This window comes from Canis lupus, chromosome 18 (assembly GCF_048164855.1).
Source record: "Canis lupus baileyi chromosome 18, mCanLup2.hap1, whole genome shotgun sequence".
NCBI lineage: Eukaryota > Metazoa > Chordata > Mammalia > Carnivora > Canidae > Canis > Canis lupus.
In genome coordinates, this window is record NC_132855.1 from 19374513 (window position 1) to 19400227 (window position 25715).

Consider the following 25715-nt stretch of genomic DNA (forward strand, 5'->3'; position numbering starts at 1 on the left):
TGTTTTAAAAAATAAGATAAAAAATCACATTTATGTTATTGTCAAAAGGATCTTTCTGGCCTTTACCACTGAAGTCTTCTCTATCTATACTCCTCTACCCCTCACCACTATCAAAAAATCACAACCAAAAGAAAAGAGAAAAAAAACAGAAAATTATGACTCACATACACATACATAAGGGGAAAAAACAGTCCTTGTCCCACTTTGTCTTAAAGAGTGAGGAAAGACACAAAGCAAAATGCAGGGCAAAAGGACTTTGTGTGTGTGTGTGTGTGTGTGTACATGTGTATGAAGTCTGTATGGTACAAGAGGAAGCCATATAAGATCTCTCAATGCCCTAATGTCATGATTAATAAACAAAGCTCACAGCCAATGACATTACCCAGGAAATACCATGTCCTGTGCTGTTCAGTGTTTGTTTCAAAGGGCAAAGTCTGGAGAAAAACAAAGGAAGCCAGAGGGAGGAAGAGAAATTCAGTTTAACTGTACTGCTGTGAGCTCTAAAAGCAAGCCAAATCCCAAGTCTGGATTTTTTTTTTTTTTTTTTTTTTGTTAGGAGAATACCTTTTCAAGTATGCACATCATAAAAAAAAACCTATGGGCACTGGTCTTCTTTTGGGTAAGTCAGTGGTCTTTACCATTTCCTGGTTTTGCAAATAAAAAGGCATTAGGCCACTTCCTTTTCGATGCACCAGACTTCCAGACTTTCATCCTGCAAGTAACTCAGGGTTGTGTACTTCATTCAAACTTGGAGATCTTACCTAGTTTAAGATTTCCATTGAAATGGGTTTAATTTTCTCAAAAAGTAAATCCAGTCTCTTTCTAGGGATTAGCTCTTCCTGGTATTTTTCCTTCCCCTGGAAGTTCCTAGAAGGCCTCATATGCCTCCAGTTCATGTAGGTACACACTGTTTTGCTCCCACTCAAAGGACACCCTGTACAAGGTCTTTCCTCTTTCCTATTTCCCCTTACATTCAGTCCTATGCCCCCACACTTTACATGTCTAGGTTAGTTTTATCCTCAAACTACAATTTTGGGGGGTATCTTTTAACCACTTTTCATCTATTTTGGTCCTCTTACTCCCCAACCGCTACTCCTGCCTCCGGCAATCACCATAAAGAGAACGTATGTTCTCTGTATCTCTGAGTTTGGTTTTTCTTTCCAGATTTTACATTGATGTGAGAACACAAGGTATTTATCCTTCTCTGTCTGGCTTATTTCACTTATTTTACTCGCCCTTGAGATTCATTCATTTGTCACAAATGACAAGATTTCCTTCTTTGTTATGGCTGAATAATATTCCACTATGCATGTCTCTCTGTGTGTGTATCTTTATCCATTCATCCATCGATGGACACTTATGTCATTTCCATGCCTTGGCTATTGTAAATAATGTCACAATGAACATGAGGGTGCATATACCTTTTTGAAGCTCAGATATTTAAAATACTAGTCAAAGGGTTGTCATTTAGCTAGACTATCCCTAAAACGGGTCCATCAAGATAATCAGAAAATGGATCTGCAAGGCTATGAAAAGTTATACATTTGCTTTTATATTTGCTTCTAAAGTCTAGCTAGAGAAATCATAATCTAGTTTTTCAAAAGGATCATTAAATTTGTCACAAAATAAATCACTGTTTCTTACTACCATATATGAGTAACATAGGATGATATTCTCAAGACAGAAGAGAAAAATGAGCATATGGACTGTAAAAAGCCACGCTCCATCTAACAAAGTTCGCAAAGGCTTAAAAAGAACAGTTCTGATTAGGAACATTTTGTAGTGGAGAAGCCGGGGGCAAATGAATATGAGCCAAGACTGCTTGTTGAGAACCCTTTTCCAAGGATGAGTAGCTATTCTCAGACAAAACCCAAGCAGGTACACTAAATGTGTCCTCCAGGAAGGTCATACAAAGGTATACAATTTGAATGAGAGGACATGGGGATAGTTTGTGAGGTAATTATTCACCCTTAGCAAGACAACAATGAAATTAATATATAAATAATATTTTTAAGTCAAAAAATTGTTTTACCCTCAGGCAAGGGATATCTTGAGGAATAAAATGTAAACACCTCTAATTAAGTTTCTACTTAATCCTGTTTTGTGAGATAAATTATATTTCAGTGGTATTGCATGGACATCTTAACCTTATAAAACATGAAAAGTAGTTATTGCTATCAAAATATTGTCCCAAAATATTGTCAAGTCCTTTGAACTAAAGACAAAATTAAAGAACAAGCAGGGAGTTGGTAGCAATGCTTTTCAAATTGCATTCTAATCACAATTTTTAAAAAACTAACTTTACTGAGATATAAATTATATATAATCAAATCCATTTCATTGTAAAAATTTATTTCAAATTTAATTTTTATTAAAGTGATTTACTTTAATTAAATGTAAATTTATTTAACATTTATTTCAAGTGTACAGTTGTTGAGTTTCAGCAGGCATCTATACTTGTTACCACCAACACAATCAAGATATGACATTTCTATCCCTACAAAAGTTCTCTCCTGCACTTTTCCTACCAGTTTACTCTAGGAAACTGACATGCTCTCTTTCTCTACAGAGTATCTTGCCTGTTCTAGAATTTCATAGAAGTAGAATCATACTGAATGCATTCTTCTGTGTCTGGCATTTCTAATCTCCATTTGCCAAACCCATCATTTTGCTCAAAGCCCTATGCCCCTCACTCCTGTGTCTCATGGTCAGGAAATCAGCTTTGACTCCGATAACAAGACCAGAGATGGACGGTTGCCACTTTTGAGAAAGTCGCTAAAATAGCAGGAAACAAGGAGCAGGAAGCAGCAAAGGTCAATTCCAGTTCATTTCCTTTTGGGGTATTAATTTTAGTACATTGTTTGGGATTCCCCAAAAAGATATTTTTAGAATAAGGGAATTCCAAGCATAATGGCCAAAAATAGAAAAAGAAGAAGACCCTTTGGATGCTCTTTCCCACACATGCCTTGAAGTATTTTATCTTTGACCAAGTAGATGCAAGATAAATGCTTGATGATGCAACCAGAGGTAGAGGTGGGTTTTCTTACAGTATCTAGAAGAATTTAGCCAAAATACAAAAGTACAAAGCAATTATGGATTACTTATTTCTGAATCAATCAATATTCTCTCCTAAAGTAGAATTTTTCTGGGTTTACAAATTAGAAATTTTCATTTGCCAACACTTAACACCAAACATGAATAATTCCTTTTCCTTATTAGGACCATGCAAGGGTATTTTGGGTTGTGTATAATATCCAGTTCTCTCTGGACCTGATACTCTTCTATATAAACCATCCCAGCATTAGAAGAATCCAAATTATCAAAATTATTAGGCTAGTCTTCCTCCTGATATCCTTCAAGACCTTCCTGTGTGACTCAACTTTTTTTTTTCTTTTGAGAAAAGGCATACATTTTTCTGTGTCCTAACTCTGTATATAAACATCAGCTCTTGGGTTCTGTGTTCCCTCAAGCTGCTCCCACATAATGATTGGAAGAGAATATATTAATTCTTCCAGGGTCCTGGGGCATAATGCAAGTAATAAATCAATTTACATATTGATATTACAATTACATATGTTTGTAATATTACAATTACATGTTTGTCATTAAGAACCCCTCCACTTCAAACAAAATAACTTAAATCCCAGTGATAGGATTATTTTAATCAATGGTGTTGTAATAGATGAAAAAAACTAAGGCACAAAACTTAAAAAAACAACCAACATGATATATCTTGAGAAGAACTGCAGAGAGGGCTATACTCATGACTTTTATTATCTTCCTATTTTACTTTATTATTTATTTACTCATTTGATATTTGTTATTTATCATTTAGTGTAAAAGTATCTGTCAAATTCATGACCTAGACAGAGCAATAGTTCCTTAATTGGACAGATTATCTGACCAATGAAAGAGCCAAGGAGTAGGTTAATCAAACCACTAACACAGAATGAATATTTAAAAGAAAGTTTTAATTTTTCTGAATGGTAACTTGGTATCAAGCACTACTTAGTAGGCAGTCTTGCCCTCTAGTACCTAGTTCTATAGGGAACCATATATTCAAAAGATCAATGGCCATAAAAATGATCTCTTCATTGATATTTCTCAAGTCCAGTCTCTCAGCCACGTAAGCATCTGATGGAAGAAAATAAACCCAGATCTCACCATAAACACAGATTCTTTCAAATATTTAAAGCCAATAAAAAGAAGAAACAGAATTTATCATATTTCTTTGGTATCGAGATGTGTGCAAAGGCAGGAGGTTCTGGTGAAAAGAGCACAAAAATAAAAAAAATTATAACTAGTCCTTGATTCCTCACTTTCTGAGTTGGGGCCCTTGAATTAGTCATGACCCTTCCAAGCCTTTTGTTCTGCATTGGTCAAAAAAAAAAAAAAAAAAAGTAGGCAGCGAGTGTCATACCTGCCCTACCTGGGTTTAGATAACAAAAAGATTCACATGAAATGGTTTCAAAACTTTTTAAATGTCACACAAATGCAGAGGATTAGCACCCTTTTATGCACACCTCTCTATAAATGTACGCTACATGCATTCTGACGTAAGCACTGCCCTTAAACTTGTGAAACAATCCAGCTCTCGGCAGCAGATCTCCTGAGGACACATTCCTCCTTATATCAACAATGGTTAGACCTCTGTGAACACATTTACAAATTACCTAAAGACCCCTAAATCCACAGCAAAATCTTCCAGCCTCTCTTTTCTAAACTAAAAGCACATCTGGCTGTAACTTACCAGCTAACTAACAGACTAACCAACTAACTAAAAGATAGGGGCATAAATCACATGTTCAGTAAGCTTACCAGGTTTTGAACCAGAATGGAAAAAAAGAAATCCAAAATCCAAATCCAAAATATGGGCAGAAAGGGCCCTAGACAAATCAACTATTATTCCTCAAAAACATCACACTCCTTGGAAGATCTACAAGCTAAATACAAACTCCCACACCAGGATGTCACACACATTCAGACTGCAGTCATTGCTCATTAGCGGCCACTGCCAACAAAGACCTTCTTTGAGACAACTTCCACCTGGTTGGAGAGCCCAAGTTCTTAGCAGTCTACTGCACACCAAATGCATCTCCTCCCTGTTCTGTCATCTGGTTGAGATAGGAAGCTTACAGGAATAGTGATAAGGGAGCTGGTACTACATGGAACAAGGACTCAGATGAGGGACTGCCCAATGCCTCTTTAAATGTGATCAAAAGGCCTCCAACAGATAGGCTGTGATCAAAAGAAAACATACTGGGTCATATTGGCCAAGTTCTCAAAGGCCGTGGAAAAATTATTCTGCATGTTTTTTAGACTCTGCCTAATTACACATAAAGGTTTCTGTCACTGACTCTTCATCTAGTAGCAAGGGAAAATAGTGAATTTATGAATTTTGGAGTAGTACGCAGTTACAGACCACTAAGATGTTCATATTCAAAGAGCTGTCAGTCAGTCGGTCTTTTAAGTGATTATCTTAGGTGCCTGCAACAGAATTACCTTATCTTGTCATGGTAGTATTGTGGAAATCAACAAAGTGATAATCAAATTAGAAATAAATATACCTTTGATTTTTGAACTTTTTATTTTGAAATAATTACAGATTCACAGAAAGCGAAATGTACAGAGAGGCTCATTCCTATCTTTACCCAATTTCTTCCAACAGTAACATCTTGCATAATTATAGTACAATATCAAAACCAGGAAATTGACAGTAGTACAATCCACAGAATTTATTTCATCAGTTTTACATGCACTTATTGTGTGTGTGAATGTATGTATATGTGTGTGGGTGTTTAGCTCCATGAAATCTAACATGTGTAGCTGCCACTATGATCAAGATACAGAGGTGTTCTATTACTATAAGGATTATTCATGATACCCTGTTATAGCCACCTCCAGCCCTTTCACCAACCCTAACTCCTAGCGACCACTAATTGGCCCTCCATCTTTATAAGTGTGTCATTTCAACAATGTGATATTAATGGAATCACACAGTATGGAATATTTTGAGGTTAGCTTTTTTCATTAACTATACTTCTGAAGTCTATCCAAGTTATCGTGTGTGTTAATAGCTAATTGCTTTTTATTATTGACTAATATCCCATGGTATGGATGTACCACAGTTTGGTTAACTCTTCACCTGCTGAAGGACATTTGGAAACATATCTTTATTTTACAACAGCCTAAATTTGTGAGTTCTGACACAAACCAAATTAGTTTCTTTATACTAGAAACAACTCATCTTTAATGAAGGAAAATATGTCATACCATAATCTATGCACAAATCTATCTCTGATTATACAAGAATATTATGCATTCATGTATGGCTTTTACCTTTTGGTGACCATATGAAGTTCTCAATATATTGTTGTAATTCTATTACATGCATCCATATACACAATACTTCTATTGGATTTAAAACAAAACAAGAAAGACTAAAAACACCTCTATCAAAGACTTTCTCCCCAAACAACTTTTTATCCTGGACTTTTATTTGGTCATTTAACTATAGTTATGCTTCCATGATCTTCATAGAGTCCAGAATTTGAAGAAATAGTTGTTTGTTTTTTCCAGATAGATGAACTGAACTAACAATCTCCAGGAGCACTGAGATCTGCACTTTTGATCTGCCTTGCTTAACTTGTCAGCCATTTTATGCACTGAAATATTTCCACTGGAACTAGCAGTTCTGAGTGTAGAGTTGTCTTCCTTTTTTCTGTCATTTTAAGCCCTTAAGATATCATGCATATGAGCAAGTGCTGCATGTCCAATGCCTGTGGACTAACTCCTCTATTCTTTACAAATATCCTTTCAAACTGCTTCTATCATAATTTCCATTTCACAGATAAAGAAACATGGGTGTGTGGGAGGGATTTACGCACCTTTCTCCCAGTCTTATATTTACCAAATGATGGATTCAAACCCAAGGGGATTGGTTCTACCACATTTACCTCCAACATGGTGCTCCACTACTTTGCCACTTTTGAAGAGTGCATCCCTGTTGGTCCAGTTTGTCAAATGCTCTTTCTTGCTTTCAACCATTCCTCCCATTTTTGTTTCATATTGCTCCTATTCTCATGGTTTTTCTTTTCTTATTGTTATCTTCTACATCTCTAGAACAAGTCCTATAGCATACCCCCCATACACTAAAAAAGAAAGCATCTATTAAAGTTTACTACATAGATCCAAGCATCACCTCCTCTCCTCCCAAATACAGAGAGATGAAAGAAGGTTTTAAGGATCCTCCAAGATGAAGACCAACATGGTGATTATTTGAAGGGAGATAATCCAGTCTTGGATATTTTATCTGTTCTCTTCCTTTGGTTCCTTAGTTCCCTCATTTTGGATTGGATACATCCAAGAAAAAAGTAGACAGAGGAAGAGGAAAGAATGTGAAGCTTGTGTTGGTGGAAATCACCCTTTACAGAAACTCTAGCCAGCAGGGGGTGGGGTGTGTGTGAAGGCAAAGAAGCTGTTAAAACTCTTAGCTGAAACATGTTAATTTGGGTTGAACTATTTATTTGTGTGTTACTGAGTCCCATAACTACTCTAGAGGAGACACATATTTAAAGACCCTAAGATATGTGTTGAAAATATTTTTTGATAGCTCCCATGCCTGTCCCTCACACTTTTGGCTTTCTTTCATACAATGTGAACAGTGCTAATGGTACTATTTTTTCACATTTTACCTTTCATGTGTAATAAGATATAAATATGAAAAGTTTGCCTTTGCCTCACACCAAATCTTGAAACAAACAAAAAGCCTTGAAAGATTGTCTAGCCTGCAAAAATTTTTCTCTCACACAAACATGTATTAGCTAGTAACTTCTCTCCATCCCCTCCCTATCATGCTTGGTTCTCATATAATTACATCAAACAAACATGGGCATTTGCCTGCAAAAGTGAGTTTTATTACAAAGGGATTCTCAGGAAAATATGCTAAAAAAAACTTTGCCTCTATTAAACCGCTGATGAGGCCCCCTGTCTCATCTTCACACAGCTGCTCTGATCAGTGTTAAGTCTTCCAATGGGTGCTTGGCTGGGCACACCAAGGATATGTCAAGGTAGTTTTGCACTGCTTCTCTACTTCCTATTCAGCAACACCTGGATTCAAATAGCATTTTCTTTCCAAACTACCAAGGCACATTAGGCAACTGAAGAAGTGAGTGGCAAGGAGGAGAGGATCCAAGGCAGGTCTAGGGACACAGAGGATATAAAGGGTGAGATATAGAGCTGGCGGGAGGCAGAAAGGAAGGAGGAGGCAGGCATCACTATAATACAAGGGTGACCTGTACCCTTCACCAAACTCCCCGCTCCTATAGACAAGCTCCTTGTCACAAACACCTCAGTCCCCACCCTCATAACATGGCATGGTCCCTTTTAATAACTCAATTATTGTTTCTCTGTGAACTTCACAAGAAGCAGAAATTAAATTGTAGATGGCATTTCTATAGAGGCAGGTCATATCACAAAAGGGCAGATGATATGTTTTATTTTTTAAGATTTTATTTATTTGAGAGAGAGAATGAGATAGTGAGAGGGAGCATGAGCAGGGTGAGGGGCAGGGGGGAGAAGCAGGTTCCTCAGTGAATAGGGAGCCCAATACAGGGCTTGATCCTAGAACTCCGGGATCCCCATCTGAAGGCAAGGCAGATGCTTAACCAACTGAGCCACTCAGGTGTCCCCAAATGATAGGTATCTTAAAGATCATTGTGGAACTATTCCTACATCTGAGCATTGACTCAGTATTCATGATGTGTCTGTTGCCTTACAAGGACAGTATGCTGATCAAAGAAAGAAGTTCTCACTAAAACAATACAGAAAAACTGGGCCTGTCCTGGAACTTTAAGAATCAAAGTTCTTCATGCCTAAGACAAAAACAGATTTTAGAACCTTACTAATTTGCAATAGTGCAGAGCTATGGACATCATATTTCAGTATATACTTAGGGACTCATCTTTATAGAGGCCATGCTGTGCAATGGGGTATCTACTTTGGATAGATGAAGAATCCATAAAAGACCTTCCAAATACATCCCCCCTCTCCCCAAATTACAGTCTCATCTTAACATCAGACCAAGATGCTTGCAAATATCATCTTATCAAATTACTTTAATACTTCTAGACATCCTCACCAGTTGAGTTTTTAATTAATAGGTAAGCATAAAACCCAAGAATATGTATTTATGAGCTTATTTTCACATCTTTGATAATTAGCAGTATTTGAGGAAGGACATTCCAAATAAAATGTGAGATGATACAGGATATTTGTTTCAATCACTCTCCTTCTCTCTCATCTTTCCTGTATATACTTCAAATAAACTTAAAATGGAAACTTTAAGAGACAGACTTAAGCTGTAGTAATTTAGTTCAAAGCAGGAGCTTCAATCACCTCCTACAGATCAAATTGCCAACACAGTTTGAAGAAAAGGGAATGTTTCTAATCTCATGTAATTTACTGTATGAAAGCAAGCATCTTTTCCATACAGAAAATTTTCATTGAAATCTGTCAGTCCACAAAAGAAGAGGAATATTGACATTGTGTATCAGATCATACTGGGTCAGCAAAACTATGAGTCTTATTTGACTTTTCTAAGTCACTTAAGATACTACTACTAATAATAATAATGTGAAATATCCCTCACTTTAAAAAAATGAAGACATGTCTTTCCATTAAAATATACCATAGAGCATAAAAATAATCCTGCCCTACTTCACACCAAGACCCCCTTTATTTTTTATTTATTATTATTTTGCAGGGGGCGGGGGGGCGGAGCAGGGAGAGGCAAAGAAAGAGAGAGAGAATCTCAAGTAGGCTCCACGCTCAGCACAGAGCTCAAAATGTGGTTTGGCCAAAGCCAAGATCATGACCTGAGCCAAAATCAAAAGTCAGACACTCAATTGACTGAACCATCCAGGTGCTCCAATATCCCCTTAAACTCTGCAGGAAAAACTCACCAATTATACCTAGGTTGCTCCTCTTAACACTCTCAGGTCACTGCATGGAATGGCTAACTCTACAGAGGGAGCAGTATTCAGATAAGGTCATGATGGACAGTGGGTTGGTGAGAGAGTTTGGTCCACAAGATGCACAGATGCTAGTTCTGTGTTAGGAGTGAGTGATATTACACCAGTTTAATGGATTCACCAGTGCTAATTAACTTGAGACAAGGAGTGACCAAATGCATCATGAGAAGTTGTGATAATTCTTCAATTAAGTCTAATGACCACAGAAATAATTCATGGGCCAACTATCCCATGATGACTCAAGGGTAGCTTTATTTTTTTTTCCCAAGGGTAGCTTTAAAAACATTTTGCCACACACAAAAGGTTCTGCTAAACCTCAGAATGATTACCTATTCTTTTTATGTATCTTCTCTTAAATGACATGACTCATAAAGTGCAAGTTCATAAATAAATAAATCTTAGTTCAAGCTCTCTGTCCTGCCTTTTCCTTCAGAGGGAAGTCAACATCAGTTTGACAAAGAAATATAATTCTAAGTTCATTTTCCCACCTTCTTAGAATTCAAATTAATGAACAAATATTGTCTACTTTCCCTCCAGTGGAAGAGAGTCTGATGAGGCATATTTTTTCTCCTTGCTGTTTTGCTCTCCCATGCCTTGTAGTCCATCCTTGCTCCCACCCAGGCTGGGAATCCTCCCTAAGCAGAGCCAGAAAGACTCAGCTAAGCTGTGGTTCATCAAAGTCAGGGGGCTGAGGTGTCTCCAGAGTTGAGGTAGTTGATATAGTCCTCAAATGGGACTAAGAATAGGCTATTCACTCCCCATCAATCTGGTCAGACATCAAATTAAAAGAAACATCCAAAATCCAAGTTAGATTTTTCCAAAAATTATTTGCATGAATATGACTTGCATATAGGCCAGATCCTCCAGGTCCACTCTTTATCTTTCCTGATCTGGCATCAAGTCTCTCTAAAAACTCCTAAGGGTATTGTTATCACATTTTATTGGTAGAGAATGAACTGGAAATGACATATCATTCAGAGTCCCCAGTGGACATCTGAAAAACTATTGTGATAGAGTAAGCAGGACCAAGAGATCAGCTTTCCATTTGCAAAGAGGTGTGCTCTTCTCTTGTATTGCTCCTGAGAGAATGCCTATTCCTGGTGGCCTAATGTCTACACTTCATCAGAAAGCAATAACAGAGGGTCAAATGGAAGACCTCATGCAACTCATACTCATCCAACCCTTGGTATCAGGATTGTTGCTTCAACATGCATTTTTGTAATTGGGAAAGGAAAAGAGCTGCACTGCTTATCCTGCCAAGGAGATAATGGATCCAGTAATTTCCGACTTTGACTCAAGAAGGTTCAACTATCCATTAGCCACATTCTTGAATTTAGGCTAGAACATCATGCATTTCAGGTTTCATACTTAATCATGGCCTTGGTCCCAGTGCAAACTTCACCAGTGAGTGTGCAGGGATCAGCATCATTGGGTGCTATCTTGGCTCTGAGACTTATTAGTTATTAGGCAAAACTGGGATCCTTTTTACTGAAAATCACCATCACATGCTATTAACAGTAGCAATAATAATAATAGTGAAGGCTCTTGAGTCCTTATAATGGACATAATGTTAAATACTTTACATAGGCATTATCTCATTTATTTCTGATGACAGCTATGTGAATTGATTGCTATTATCCACATGTTAGGGATGATGTAACTGAGGCATGGAGAAGGTGAGCATGTCAAGGTCACATAGTAGTTATTTGGCCAGGCCAGGGCTTAGACCCCGGTCCACACCATTGCAAATTCATGTTCTTAACCCATTCAAAAGACTACATATGTGGCAAAGGAACTTGTTTTAGCTGGATAGGGATATGGGAAGAAACAATTCAAGTGCACCTCCTTTCAATAATTTAATATGAACTGTTCAAAGTGAGCAATTGAGATGCTTCTAAGCATCTGTGACTCACTTCTTTTGGATCCCAGAGTGCTGTTATGGAAATAAGTTGCAGGGCAGTTCATACTTTTCTTATAATATATGCAATTCAAGAAATTCAGTGCTGAAATATTCAGGGTGGTTGGCTCCTCTTCTTTGCCCTTTGGAAAGAGTAAAATTTCCGTTTGCTTTATTCAGAGCATCTCTGACTTTGAAGTGATCACCTTTATCTTGCTCCCATTGGCTTGGCTGCACGAATATTTAATAAAAGCGATTTGGGGGAGTACTCACTCATCCTTTGATTTAGGGGAATATTCACTCATCATATTCCATGGAGCTGCTGCACACCTCAAAGTCTCATAAAAATTATACCATATCGTCTCTGAGAAGAATCTCCAGTTAGAAAGGTGGCCCCTTTGGGAGGGGTCGTTGAAATCCCAATGCTTAGGTCCACTGGGTTGAGGGGGTTGCATGACGTTGTGATTTAGGAGGTCTTGGCCTAAACGCTGTGGTAGGCACGATGAAAGTGAGGCCAAGGATCATATTTCCCAAGGAACCCAGAACACCATACCAGAAGTAGGCGTATGATATCCGTCTGCTGAACTTGTGACGCCAGAGAACTTCAACTAGAGTAATATGAAAACTGGCCTGGCCCCTCCAATTTCAAAAGCATCAGTTCCTATCCCCTTTGCTTTGATGGTGTGCAAAATAGGTCTGAAATGTGATCTCTAAATTATTCCCAAGGTTGCTGCTGCCAAAAGAAAGAGCCATAAGCCAGACCTTTTTCCATGTTCAATCTTCATCACCAGCTTTGAAATTAAGACCATGTTGGTGGGAAGGGTTGACAAGTAGAAAGAGGAGGCTTCTTTTTGTTCAGACTTTGGCTAAAGTTAAAAGTGATTTATCATTTTTGCACAGCTGGGTGCTTGCTATATAAAGTGTGAGACATAAGCAGAACCCACCAAAGAAAGTGGGTACACCATGGGACTTGAGGTGGAAGCAGAAAGAAATGTTGAACTATTTAAATCTTTATTTCAAATTAGACCACTGATTGGCCATTCATCCATTTAGAAAGATAGACATTCTCCAACACCATCCTTAAAGTTTGAATGAGCTTATACTATGGGATGGTGATAACCCCAACTTCCAAACACTTTCAGAAAAATTTTCCCTGATCATCCTAGCAAAGTCAAGCTCCTCTACTAGATGCTTCCATAACAACAGACCTTTGTACTTTAAAGGGTTACAATTTTAAGGTATTTGTATAAATATTCCATTAACGCTCATCACCCTCTCATGGGACTATGTATTCTGTGATCATGTCGATTTATTTTTCTCTCCATTATTTGTCACAGAGGCCAGCACGGTGCCTGGCACATAAAATGAAATAAATCAATATATACAATATATTTGTATCATTTATTTGCATCTATAAAACCTTGTGTGGCTTTATAGATGCGAAATATATATGAAAATATATACGTATAACATATAAAACTTATTTTTTCATAGAGAGCATAGACATCGGATGGGGGTTGGAGGGTGGAGGTGCTCAAGAAATATTTATTGAATGATGAGTTTAAAAAAATTGAAGGATGCTCAAGGGCTGAAGTAGAGCGTAAGGAGATCTTTGGCAATTCGTGTTCCTTGAACCATCTGAAGTTCAGAGAATGTTGTGTCCTTATACAACTGGAGTGGCTTGTAGAAGCTGCTGAACAGAAATTTTAAGTTCTAGCAGAGGAAACAGAGTAAGGAGGAAGACTTAATTGAAAACTCTTTGTATGTAAGGATTTGGTTAGCTGGGCCTCATATGTATGATGGATCCTGTGACAGGTTGGGTTGTCTGAAAGTAGATGCTGAGACAGAGTCTGATATGAAAAAAATTTTATGAGACAGAAAATGAATTTATATCCTTAATGTTAATCAGCGTTCTTATTCTGTCTTGTTCTATTCACCAGGCACTCTTCAAAAATTCTTTACTTATTGTCTATTGAGCTCCAGGTACACGATGCATCCAATCTATCTGGGTAAGTGACATGTTAAAAGCCATGCAGGCATGCTACAGAAAGAGGGCAGGGTTGGCCTGGGGAAATCAGGAGAACCCATTGAAAAATTTTCTAGAAAGTTCATTGTAACTAGACCAATAACCTGAGGAATGTTTTGGAGACTAGGCAGTCTATGTTTATCCAGGCCTTAAAGAGAGTTAAGTGGGCTGTAATCCTTGTAACCAGAGTTGTAGAGGGCGGTAACCAGATTTTCCCTTACCTTAAGTCAAACAGGCATCACATTCACTGAGTGTCTGAATCCACTTCTCCCCTCTAATAACAGAACAGGGCTGTAAAAATAATTACCTAGTCTAAGATACTTCAATTAACCATTTGACCTTATCTATGAGGTTAAGAAAAAGAAACCACTGATAAACTTTACCTTTTTATTTATACTTTACAATTTTCAGTATTGTTTGGGGTTTCAAGGGGCCAACACTGATACCAGTTTTCACTGTATAAGGAGAAAGGTGGCAGACTTCTCATACCCTGGAGAGGAGTGTTTGCCAGAGTCAGACAGATGAACTTGGCATTGCGTGCAGAAGTGATCCACAAACTGGCTTCCCACTGCTTGGGAAGAAACCTGCATTCAGGGGCTCAGCGGAGCCCCTTCACCCACCCTTGATTACTCAGCTCCCCTGCTGCTGGTGATAACCTCTCAGGTGGCTGCGAATAAAATTTCTTCCTGTAGCTTTACTCCCTCCTACTTGGCAGGCTTTCTGTCGCTAATGGATCCAAAATTAATGGGTCCTTACTCCCTTATTTCTTTGGATCTCTGACAAAGTCAGCACATTCTGGGAAATGGCAGGCGGTTAGTTGTTACCTGTGGCACATATCACAGGGTTGGGACCAAGCTGCATCTGTCATTCTCCAGGGCTCTCCCATCAAGTGCCTGGAATTACATGGAAGTAAATCCCACGCACATTCACCATTGCTTTTAAATTTTATTCACAGAAATTTCTCTATCCACAGATGGACCACACAATCACTCTTCTGGAGGCATCTTCTATGAGTGTATAAATTGCAATTCGACCAGCACGAATGGAACGATGATTGGGAAGCATACACTGCACACTGTAGTGAGTCTGGATGTGTTACCACTGAGGTCAAGCCTCTCTTGGTGGGAAGCAAAGAGCTCACGTTGAGGCTCATGCCATTTGCTCTCATCAGCAGCAATTGGATTTGTCTCTGGGATGTTTAGCTTGCTAGAGCAGTAGACTATGGCTGTGCTGATCTTGTTCATATCAGACTACCCGGGTGTGAATACTACCCCTGTCATTTTATTACCTATGTGATCTTGAGGAAGTAACTCAATTTCCCTGTGCCTCAGTCTCCTCAACTATAAAGTAGGGATTGTAACTGTATGCCCATTTTAAGGATAAGAAAACTGAGGCACAGAGGGATTCAGCAACTAGGTTAGGTATGTGGCACTGGGTGCATCTTGAACAGTGCCTGGTACACAGGACATGCTACTGTTATCTGGGCTTCTCATTGCTGGGTCACCCTTTGTACACATGTGGGGAGTATGGGCTATGGTACTCAAACAGGTTTGCTGCTCCATCTCCTTCAGTATGAGGCTAAGTGACCCATGCAGGAATGAACTCTTGACCTCTGTAGGTTTAGCACCAGGCCCTTGCCCACTGAGCTGTCTTAGACAGAGCTACTAACGACCACGCTATCAGTTCTAAAGGATGTCAACCCTCTTTGCTCCTTCATCCAAAATCCCTTCAAGATTTAAGTACACCTTCTAAATTAATCTGTTTCAAACATTTACTCAAGAAATAAAAGAAGTCAAAGTGCCCAGTGCTTTACTCAAAGTTGAAAGTGGGGGTACTGGTCTCTTCGCCCCCACTGGTCCTGCATTCTATTCCCCCCTCCAAGTTCTTTGCAAGAAAAAAATTATGTTGGCCACAGTTGCAATCAGCTTTAATTCATTCTTTATTGCTGCTCTGGTTTTGTGTTATTTGAGCTGGTTTAACTGTTAAAAGCGTTTCAAATGTTCACATGGTCTGCATTAGGTTACCGAATTAAAACAGGAACAGCCCACCAAATGTAGCTTTCTGAAATGCAAACCACATGAGTTTGATTTCTTTGTGGTATAACTTTAATTGGGTTCAGAGGTCCCCGAGACTTACCTGTCTATCTGCTCCGTGATGGCCTGATCTGATAAGACTAAGCTGAAGGGGCTGAGGGATCCGAATTGCTCCAACTCTAGTTTCAGAACCAGTGCTGCCCACGCAATCCCACACTCCATCCCACTTGTGACCATCTGAACTCAGCTCAGTGGAGATGGCAGCATACTGTCTCAGGGCTTCTTCGATAGTGCTGACCTAGCTAGTGTCTGGCACACACAGAACACGCATGTCCCCAGAGCACAAACGGCTGGGAAATTGCTAATACAGTATTAATGACATGTCAGAGTTGCCACCTTCCTCTCTTCCCTCCACCCCACAATCAATTATGCCTCATGTCTGTCCTTTTCTGATTCAGCAGAAGAGGGCTTTAGGCTCATATGGTCCCTCTTTTGGTCCCTTTTGATGGTATTTTGTGGCTAGTCTTCCTTGGACCCTGTCCACCTTCTGGAAGAGCTTCCACAGCTTCTAACTTTTCCCCTTATCATTTCTGAAAGCAAGAGGAAGCAAGAAGTAACTGTCGTTTAGTTCCCAGGAAGAGCTGAACTTCCCCTATGTAGGTTTCCAAGAAATAATCACATGACTTCAGCAAGTCTACAAATGTTTTCTGACTATTACAAGCAGGGTACCACACAAGCCACCATGAACAGTGAGGCTTGGGAGGAAAGGAGAAAGAAAAATCAGGCAAACATGTGGCTGATCTAAGCACGTGAAAGCAATGGAGGGGAGAAGCCAAGAAGACTCCTGAAGGGATGGTATGCTTGAAGGGATGGTATGGAGCCTAAGCCAAAAATAAACCACCTTGTGACTTCAAGTTTCAAAGGAAACCCTGGGAACCATGTAGAGGAAACATGATATCCTTTGGTCATGGCTCTTCCCTTACTAAGGCATGGCTCCGGGGACACAGGATAGGAATAGTGTGAGGAAAATTCAGTGATTATTCTGTCTGAGGTAAAAGTAGACTTCTCAGTGGAGGAGAGTGCTCTTTTCCATTAAAACAGTGGGGGGTGGCGGGGGGAGAAGCACATGGTTCAGTATTTCCTCAGAAGTTCATTGATCATACAAAATATTCACTTTGGGGGGCACCTAGGTGGCTCAGCCATTAAGCATCTGCCTTCAGCTCGGCAGATCCCAGGGTCCTAGAATTGAGTCCCACATTGGGCTTCCTGCAGGAAGCCTGCTTCTCCCTCTGCCCATGTCTCTGCCTGTCTCTGTGTGTCTTTCATGAATAAATAAATAAAACCTTAAAAAAAGAGAAATACTTCAAAATATAAGATGGATTGATATATGAATGGAGGGACAGATAACTGTATAAATATATGATAAGGCATGTACAGTGAAGTAGAATAGTAAAATCTAGATAGTAATTTTTTAAGCTTCTCATATTTGAAAACGTTCGCAACGGAATGTCAGGTGGTAAGGTGACCACAGGGTGAGGCTCACATTTCTGTGCTACTGGTTTCCTGACACCACCCTTGAGTTTTAGAAACTGGGCAGGCAGGTGAGAAGAGACAGACTACATATCTGGGGTCAGAGGGTCAGCACAAGCCAATAATCACATGCCCCTTCCAGGGAAACCAACCAGCTTGGAGAATGGCTCCTTGACAACCTCAAGCCCAGACCTACAATCTCGAGAAAGACTCTCACGCCAAGAGGAAACAACTACACAGCAGAGGCAAGGAGAAGATGCAGGATTTCAACATCACTGCACATGGCCACACAGGCAGTTGGAAATGAGAGCTGGAACGGTAAATAGTCCTTCTTGGTTCTGCAACCTAGACTTGGATGGTTTACACATCCTCAGAAAAAGTAGGTTCTTGATCAATGTTTGCTGAATGAAAAAAAGTGGCTGGATGAATGGAAATACTTTGCTTGAATGGTAGTAAAGAGGATAAAAACACTTATTTATTTATTTATTTATTTATTTATTTATTTATTTATTTATCTTAGAGTGAGAGTGTGCATGTGCAAACAGGGTGGGGGTGGGGCAGGGAGCAGAGGGAGGAGAGAGAGAATCTTAAGCAGGTTCCCTGAGGAACACAGAGCCCCATGCGGGGCTGAATCCCACCACCCTGAGATCAGGACCTGAGCCAAAACCACGAGTCGGACACTGAGCCACCCAGGAGACCCAAAGATAAAAACATGCATCTCATTATCTTTCCTATCAATCTCTTACTGTTCAAATGAGGGAACTCTGCATATACATGATGCCTCTTCACAATTCTTCTATACCCACAAGGGTAAGCACACTTTCACCCATATAGCCCTATGTATTATGTAAAGTGCTAGGTGTTGTAGGAGATACACGAATGAATGAACCACGATCTTTGTCTTAACGACTTGAAGCCTAGAGAAATAGATCCACAGCAGGGAGTTATCATACAAGGTCTGATATAGTAAGTACCATGAACAACAGAGATCCCATCTAGTTTTAATTAAGGTCTGACTTCCCACTACGGGTCCTATGTACTATATTCAAGTCACCAGAAATATTACCGCTCCAGAGGTAATGATCCCATCCTAGAGAAGGTATAATCTAGGACATTAGAAGTCAAAACCCGAATTCTGTACTGCAAATCAGAGCCCTCTGGAGAGCCGAAGGTGGTTTCTCTATTTTTATCAGAAAGGCAGGATTATCCTTTGGTGTCAAGAATTTGGGATTTCACAGAAGGGTCGGGAGGCCTGCCCTATACAGCCCTGGAGTTCTGATCTGGATAGAAGGGGCCCTATAGCATCCTTAGTTACACTAACTAATGGAACCAGACACATGCTGGTGAAACCAGGTGACGGAAAACTAGCTGGGGAGCTGGATGGGGAAAAGACGAACACGGTGCCTGTGAAGAAATTGTAGGTACTGAAAAGCAAGGTAATGTTTTCCACCAAAGGGTATCCAGTTGGAGACTGGTCTGAGCTGGCTCTCGTTTTATAACCTCTCGACACATGTGTGTAGTCAAGGCTGAATTTAAAACCTATACCGTGAACCTTAGGAAAATAAACCACATTAAACAAGCACAAATTGAAAATATTACACAAGAGATTTCACAGGAAATTGGTCCAAATTTAGCCTCGCTCTTTATGTATTTAAGCCTCTTATTCGTCACTTAGAACTTTATATCAGGATTTTAATATGAGTCTGCCCTCCCCTCCAACCCCCATCCCAATCCACCTCCACAATGGCCTGCTTAGTTTTATAAAACTGATTTTTTTTTAACTCCCAAAGAATCCTGCTCCCTTTGGCCTGCTCTTTCAGTGCTCATTAACACATGGTCCAAAACAGTACGCTGATGACGCACAGCAGGGACGGTTAGGTGAGGCTGACCATATACCTGAAAAATCCACTATGAAGGGACGAAGCAAGCTTCAACTCTCCCTTCAAAGTCTGTGACTCGTGCAAGTAGCACTCTGTACAGACAGACCACAGACGCTAATGTTACTTAACAGATGGCAGCCATCACGACAAAGGGCATCAGTGACAAACCATCTCGTTCAGTCTCATTAAGAATTCTCTCACACTGCTTTCCTTTCTTCCATAGATTTTTGTGTTTTTAAATTTGTTGTATTTTCTGCGAGTCTCCTCAAATCCCTTTTTTTGGGGGGAATAAAGCCAACTATAGATAAATAACAGAATATTTAGAAACCTATGACTCTAACAGTCCACCTTTTACAGTAACATTTGAGCTGATCTTGTTATCACAGCGTTGCTCACGTGGCAAGAGGCTCACTGCCAATGCAACGGTTGAACCACTCTGTCCACTTCAGGTCTGGTGTTTCACCATCAGGAATGCCTGGTGGGGGTGTTGCCAAGCACTCTAGATGGAAGCTCTTCTGAGCCAGGCAGTTGCCAGGTGGGGAAAGTGATGCCAAACCAGAAGGGAGTTTTGTGGGATGGACAAACACGCCCTGCGGCCAGCTGGGGTGTCCCATTCTTTCCCACTTGTGGCTACCAGCCAGAATGTGATTATTACTGAAGCTTGCTTACAAGCTACTTTAAAAAAAAAAAAAAAGACAGTTTTACTTATTTATTCATGAGAGACACAGGGAGAGGCAGAGACACAGACAGAGGGAGAAGCAGCTCCCTGAGAGGAGCCTGATGCGGGCTCAATCCCACGACCCCGGGATCACGCCCTGAGCCAAAGGCAGAAGCTCAACCACTGAGCCACCCAGGCATTCCTACAGACCACTTTTTAGAAGACTTAGGAAATTAAAACTTATTTTGTATTTAAATTGGATTTTTTAAAAAATCATTTCAAAGCCTGAGATTCATGATGACTCCCTACTTCTCTTTATCATGCTTGCTGGTGAAGGCAATTCAATTATCCTAACCCTCCTTCTTCACCCTTGTTGTTCTCTACTTCTCATGAAACTGATAAAGCTACCAGAGGACAGAATAAGCCACATGAAGGGTTCAGTGTTAGATCTCAGCTGGGGAGGAGTGGGGGTTGTCAGAGGGCTGGCAGGGACAATTACCCTGTTGCCTTTAACAGGGCTGAACTGCAGGAAGTTTCTTTGCGGCTATTATTCTACGAAAATTGTGAGAACATCCTGGATCCCTCCCAGAGTTCTTCTGAGCTGCTCTGGGGGAACTCTGCTTCCTCCCCTTCTCTGCCTGCCATAGCAGCCACCACGCTCACCTATGGGGCTTTCATCAGGACTCAGAGAAACATGTGTTTGGAAAGTGCCCAACCACAGTTCTAACCAATAAGGACGAAGACCGCAAACAGCATGAGCTTTGGGAGGTGTCACTTCACATCAACTCAGTGGTTTGGCCGGGGGGATTGCTTTGGTTTTCTGGTTTATTAAAAACACTAAAGAAATCAAGGTGGCATCATGATTTGATGAGACCATTAGGAAAAAGAAAACCCTGAATCACTCAGGATCCAAAAACACAAAGTTCCTAAGAGGTGAGAATTCAAACCAAAAGCTTCTAAGGGCAGGGGTGGGGGTGGGTGGTCAAGAAGAGCACTTTGTATCTATTATACTGAGGGGTGAACAGACTTCCCTGATGGAAAACATGGAATATTTTAACATTCAAAGTGTTAGTCTAGCCCCACTTTTACAGGTTGCAGTCCCCTACTCAACGGCAGCCTCACACAGGTATATGTCTTCTTGCTTTTAACACTCTCCCACTCGGGCTCTCGCTCTGGGTGGTCATCTCCTACCCCCTCAGCCCCCAACACAATTCTGGCGGTGGGCTTTATTGGATTTCTCGGAGCATTAGGTTTCTTGGAGCATATAAACTCCAGGATTTTTCCTTTAAATCACTCAGAGCCAGAGAGGGAGGCAGAAGGATGCTTCAAAAAGAATTAAGACAGGCGAACAGATCAAAAGAACAGTGCTGCCACATAAGCTACTTCCTTTTTCAAAAACATGTATTAGGAAAACAGCAGCTAAAACCCTGATCAGTCATGAAAATGAGCACCAGTCTGCGGGCTGAGGGGCTAAAAGGAATTAGTCTGAAGACACAGACAGAGAGAGACACACACGCGTGCAAACAAAACCCATCACCCTTCCTCAGGCCAGTTGCTGGTACCCTTGCCTTCGATGTTCAGAGAACGTCACCCGCTACCAAAAACTTCTGGAAGACTGAGTTTAAAAGCCCCCACGCCTATATGCAATTCAGATCTTCCATTCATTGTAAATTATGGGGGAAGACATAGCTCAATAGGCAAAAAGTACATCCTTCAGAATCCAGCAGATACCACTGAGCAGAGTAAGCATAGAGAAGAACCCCACTCTTCCCCATTCACCTCAAAGTGGATTTTTATGGCTGTGTATGTTTGCAGCCCGAGAGAAATGAATCTCTAATGACATCTTTCATCAGAAAATATTATTGGTGGTTCAGTTTGATTTAGCAAACTTCTTCCTTCCCTTTTTGTAGAGAATGGAGAATGGGGAGAATTCTCCCCATGGAGAATGGGGGTTATCTTACCAAATAGGTCTCAACTCTAAGACACCTGTTCCCTAGAGTGGTATTATTTTTATTCTCGTCATTTTTTTCTCTTAATGTTTTTATCTGCCCATCTGATGCAGCTGAATAAAAGGAGAATAAAGTGATAGAGGGGTTTTTGTTTAGCTTTGTTTTTTACCACAATCTGTTGGCAAAGCAAATAGGTCCACCATTACATGAAGACACATGTATTCGTTCCTAGAGCTGTTGTAACAAATTACCACAGACTGGGTGATTTGAAAACATCAGAAATGTATTCCCTCAGAGTTCTGGAGGATAAAAGTCTGAAATTGAGGTGTCAGCAAGGTTGGTTCCTTCAGGAAGCTCAGAAGAAGAATCTGTTCCATGGTTCTCTCCTAGTTTCTGGGTGTTGTTGGCAAACCTTGCCTTTCCCTGGCTTGCACCCATATCACTCCAAACTCTACCTCTGCTGTCACATGGCTCCTTTCCTGTGCCTTCACATGACCTTCTCCTAAGAGCACCAGTCACTGGGTTTAGGACCTACCCTAATCGCAACATGACCTCATCTTAACGTGATGACATCTGCAAAGATCCTATTTCCAAATAAGGTCACATTCAGAGGGACGGGGGGTGGTAGTTCAGACTTCAGCCAATCTTTTGGGGGACACATGTGGTAGCTAAAGATAGAAATCACTTGAGTCTTGCCTAGGATACAGGACCTACAGAGCCCGTAAGGGGGAAGTAGTCAGGGATTGTCCTAGGGATGCCAAGAGGCAGAGTTCAGGCGGACTGTGGGAAAGGTGAAGTTGTGAAGAGAGAAAAAAAAAATATTGAAATCCTGGAAAGTTCAACTGCAATGGTGAAAGAGAGAAGGTCTGCAGATGGAAAGTGGAGGGTGAAGCCCAGGCATCTGGTGCCCTCGGGCCATGATGGCTGCCTCTGCCCGGCACTGGGTCTTAGCACCTCAGACCTTGCGATCCTAAGTGTTAATGTATCCGGCTGCAACAGTGAACTGAAACAATACAACTTCCTTTGTCGTTGTTTTTGTCCTACCTTTTCCTGAGAGATTAAAATGGACAAATTCCCATGAAGGTTTTATGTTTTCCTTCAGACAGTTTTCTTCCTTCCCAACCAGTCATTGGAAGTTCTTTCATATTTTACTTTGCCCCCATCACTCTGGAAACCATGGCTGCTTTCCCTAAACCCATCTCCCTTCCATGATGGTGATGGTATCACTTCTTCTCCAGGAAGTTGGTCTTCAACATGGTACCTACATACACATATCCCCAAATTCACTTTTTCTCCCCTAGTACATAGAGAGAAAAGAAGCTCCTAATTCTGGATTGCTCAAACTTTTTTCTTTCTACAGAAATCTTTATTCAAAGAAGTGACTAGGGAGAAATTCAACTAAGTGAAAAAATGTGGAGCTGCTCTGGGTAAAGGGGTACCTGGGAGGTAAGATGCCTGCCCACCTGGCCAATATCTACCTCCCTAACCCTTGAGCAGACTCTGCACAGCTCCATGTAGTGGATCCTAGCTGCCTATATTCTAATAACTCACCTTTATGATGTGCATGTAGGCATCATATTATAATACACTGGGGTCTACCTGGCCATCTTTCATAATAGGCAGTCAGTTGTGTTTCTTTGTTTTGTTTTTTCAGGAAAAATCTCTGTGCAGCTGAGAAAACAATTATTTCCCTGGTGTCGTCACATGCCAGACTGTGATGTCTTCTCCCTTGAATGTGATTGTAGTTTCCCACAGTGCCTAGCTCTGTTTGGAAGCTCCCTGAAAACTCATCACATGCCCCATTCTGGAACTATTAACAAAACCTGTAAGCTCTTTTCATTGCTTGACATAGAAAAGGACCTAAAATTAAGTCAATGAATGGAGAGATGGTGTCCAATTGAGGATACATCAGACCCATCACTATAAAAACCACCTTTCCAGAGAAGTCCAGTATTAAAACTTGAGGGATCAAATGCTTTCTCTCAAAATACCCTTAAAATAAGCAGTTCCTATGGTAAGACTTGGTACAACAGAATCACTGAATGACAATGGGACTTTTTACTAAGGATTGACAGGAACAATACACTCCACACAGCTTTGTAAGGACGGGGTTCCTTGTGAAGGTTACCACTGAAAACGAACAAATCATGATTCCACAGTTAGGAAAATCCATGCCAATGAAGACCATTTCCCTGCTCCTTCTCACCCCAAAGTCCCTAAAACAAACAGCAGATGAAAAGGCAGAAATTCTACCCTAGCAGGAAATCTTACCCGAAGACAAACTTTACTCCTATGAAGAAAAGTGTTGGGATATCTTTCTCTTTACAGTACTGTTTTGTCATTTTTTATGCAAACCCAGACAGGAATGCTCCTTTGTAATATTTTCCCTCCAAACAGTTTTCCTACCTATAATGTCCAGGATCACAAATCCCCAGAAATCACTACAGTGAAACTTTCGCTTGCTTCTTATTCACACAGGGGCGTTCACCCAAGGAACCCATTTAATGATGTGTTATAAAAGGAGTCACTTTTCAATGCCTAGAACAGAGGAGGGAATTCCTGTTACTCACCCTATTTGGGCACAACATCTGGGAGAAGGTGTGTACCCACTTGCTTCCTCCCCTGACCTACTGAGCATTATTTATTACACAGACGTGGCATCTCCTTCATGCCCAGTGAGGTCGCCCTGGTCTTCCCTGACCCCACCTAGGAATCTTGGTTGGCTTTGGGATGGAGGACAGACTGTGTGGGCATCAGTAGAAACAAAGCTTACATTCACTCAGTTGTGTCAGGTCTGGCGGGTCACACGAAAGCTGTTGGGGACTTTTTTTTCATCTGACTCAGCAGATAGGAGGCTCTTGAGGGGTCTGGATCAGTAGCTTTTGCTACAAAAGCTGCCATGATACAAGGAAGAAGTTCAGGGGAAGGGACAGATACCCCACACTTGAGGGTGTGTACTGTTCTCTTTAAGCGCCCGGAGGCCTGTGACTGGTACAGACGTTGGCAAGAAACCGATGAAGTCTTATGGGAAAAATAATGTCTGGAAGCCCATCTTGTCATGCTCTTCTTACTTTAATGACTTGGTGAGACTTCTGCCAGGCACAAGTTCTGCTGAGAACGTTCTACTCGTTCAAACTCCCTGGCCACAGTCTACCTGCAGTCCCTAGGGAGGGCATGCAGGATGCCCATGGCACACGTGTTTCAGAATGATATGGCAAAGGGAAAAGGAAACAACACAGAGTCTGGAATCTGCAGAGTTTGTGTGCAAGGAGTAAAAATAAGTCAGGAAAAATACGAAGGTAAGATTGTAAAGACACTGCCCCCTAAAATAAGCAGCTGCTTTTCCACTGGGTGCTCCTCTGTTCTTCTACATTTTCTCTCTCTCATACCATTTCAAAACCAGCCTCTAACTGAAGACTCAACTTATTATTTATTTTTCTATTTTTAATTAAAGGAACACAGAAAAACCAAGAATGCTTCATCAAAAAAAAAAAAAAAAGCTTTCTGAGTGCTGGCGTTCATTCATGCTGGGTTTGTATTTGATGAACTTTTCATTCAATTTTAAGCTCAATGTGTACGAAACCCAATGAAGTGAACCAGGAGAAGGACGTCGTCCAAACATGTTGAAGCACTTGTGGGTGATTGCTTGGTCCTTTGTGTGCTACAGCTCCTGTGAAAAGCCTCTGTCTCAGGCAGGCTCCAAACTGCCAA

General features: G+C 40.5%; 1 protein-coding gene and 1 long non-coding RNA gene across 13 annotated transcripts in view; one reads left to right on the forward strand and one right to left on the reverse strand.

The window, feature by feature from the left end:
• CREB5 (cAMP responsive element binding protein 5) overlaps nt 1-25715 on the reverse strand; it is a 494733-nt gene that overhangs the window by 212711 nt on the left and 256307 nt on the right. The window lies entirely within an intron of this gene.
• LOC140608783 (uncharacterized) lies at nt 474-20087 on the forward strand. Its single transcript, XR_012010765.1, has 4 exons — nt 474-619; nt 13869-13937; nt 14928-15034; nt 17660-20087. It is a non-coding gene; the product is annotated as an uncharacterized lncRNA (long non-coding RNA).